This window comes from Bos grunniens, chromosome 3 (assembly GCF_055505025.1).
Source record: "Bos grunniens cultivar Pamir isolate PY7600 chromosome 3, Bosgru_T2T1.0, whole genome shotgun sequence".
In the NCBI taxonomy this organism is placed as follows: domain Eukaryota; kingdom Metazoa; phylum Chordata; class Mammalia; order Artiodactyla; family Bovidae; genus Bos; species Bos grunniens.
In genome coordinates, this window is record NC_141167.1 from 8,109,452 (window position 1) to 8,111,700 (window position 2,249).

The 2,249-nt window shown below is 40.4% G+C and overlaps 1 pseudogene; it reads right to left on the reverse strand.

The window, feature by feature from the left end:
• Window positions 1–1,291: 1,291 nt before the first annotated feature.
• LOC147374928 (UDP-glucuronosyltransferase 1A9 pseudogene) lies at window positions 1,292–2,249 on the reverse strand (annotated as a pseudogene).

Here is a 2,249-nt window from a genome sequence, read left to right on the forward strand (position 1 = left end):
ACATATTTAAAACTCACATTTTCCTGCTAGACTCCCCTCTTCTTCCTCACTTGTCTCACGGCTGACTTCACCCTGGGGAGCCCAGCAATCTTGTCTCCCACTTCAAAAGATACTGAAAAATCTGATTTTTTCAGTATCTGATTTTGTATGGCCCATGAACTAAGAATGGTTGTTACTTTTTTAAAGAGTTATAAATAATCAAAGAAGGAAGTCCTTGGCTGTCCAGTTGTTAGGACACTGAGTTTTTACTGCCAAGAGCCCTAGTCAGGGAACTAAGATCCCACAAGCTGCCCAGGCAAGAAAACAAAGACTCTGGCTTACAGAGGTAAGAGCAAGAAGTCAGAAATATATGCAGGTAAAGAAATTAAGGATGTTTAATACAGTTTTGCTTTTAAAAGAAAAAGTGGGGAAAACCATCAATATCTACCCGTATTGGTTAGCTGAATAAACTATGATGCATTCAAAGTAAAGAATTTTATGCGACTATTTAAAAGAGTGTGACAGGGACTTCCCTCGTGGTCCAGTGGTTAAGAATCCGCCTTTCAATGCAGGGGATGCGTGTTCCACCCCTGGTTTGGGAACTAATATCCCACACACAGCAGAGGAACTAAGCCAGCATGCCACAACTACTTAGCCTGCGAGCCACAGACAGAGAGCCCTTGAGCGGTAATTCAAGATCCTGCATGACGCATCGAAAATACCACATGCTGCAGCTAAGACCCGATGCAGCAAAATAATAAATAAATATTTTAAAAAATAAAAAGGATGACACATTTGCGTATATACTGACTGAGAAGATGTACACAATTGGTAAGTGAAAAAAGGAAGATAAGGAATTATATGTCCTGTCTGATAGTATATTGTATTTTAATAAATGTCTATGATAAGTTACATGAGATTCATGCACTTATATAAAATAATTTCAGAAAAACTGGAAGAGATGCATACAAAACTGCTAAAAGCATTTTCCTATAGGGGGTAGCACTGGGTCAACAAAAGGGAAGTTTCATTTCTTACTGGATTTTTTTAGCATTTTTTTCAAAAACAGTATTTACAAATGTAGCCTAGAAATTATAAACAATCACATCAATCATATACACATACTTAGCAAAGAAGGAGCTTTGTAAAATTTGATAATGCACAAATAAATGAACTGGCACAAAATACTTTGTTCAACCGGAAAGAAATTACAAATGCTAAGGATGTAAATGACAAACCAGTTTACTAAGGCATCTTTTTTTAAAATGTCCAAAGCCACATTAATTGTCAATATGCTAAAGAAGTAACTTACCTCTGACAGTGGCTTTTGATTCAACTGCTGACAGTTGATGCCACCAATGAAGACCATGTTGGGCATCACTGGTCTTGGATAGTCCAAAACAAAGTCATTTCGTAACAACCAAATTGATGGTTGACTGAAGAGCTCAGATGCTGTGACAGGCGTCTGGAGAATCTCAGAGGCAATTTCTTCAACATTTTTGTAAAAATAGCGGCAAAATAAACGTTCCTCTAAGTACCGGATAAGATTCCACACTCTCTGCTCAAAAGTCATGGCATCAGAGAATGCCAAAATAGCTCTCGGAACATAAGAAAGGGCCATGGGACTCTGAGTGCCTTCTTCAAAATAATGGCAGAAAACTCCCCTGGTGAAGATCACAGGTGGAAGTGAGAGATACTTGGCTACAATCAAACCACACATATCAAAAGGATCTAGAAACACTGCATCAAAAGAACTCTCTTCTAAGTATTTTACTAATTTCTTGTCCTCAAACAAGCTCTTACAACGTGAAAAAAAGTAATCAAAAATTGTGTTGGCTGAACCCATTAACATAGGAAGTAGACTCTGTGGCCGAACTTTCCACTGAAAATCAGAGAATTTCCGGAACTCAGCATTCAAATCCTCCAGAGTGTAAGCCGTGTGATAAGTCTTTACCGTAATATTGGATGAATTGCTCAGGTGCCAATTCACCTCTGGTATGACTAGGACCACCTCATGCCCCCTTTGGGAGAGTTTCTCCACCACTGAACGCATGGTAAACCAGTGGCTCCCATCCATGGGTACCACCAGCAGCTTGCCTGCCTCGGCGAAGCCTGGTGCCAGCAGCAGACACACACACAGAGGAAAGAAGCCCGTTAACACTGCAGGAGCCATCGGGTAACTGCAGCCCAGACCAATCCAGCTGCCTGGCTTCTAAGCTCAGGTAGCATGAGCAGCAGAAGTTCAGGAATAAAAGCCGTCTCAAGAGAGG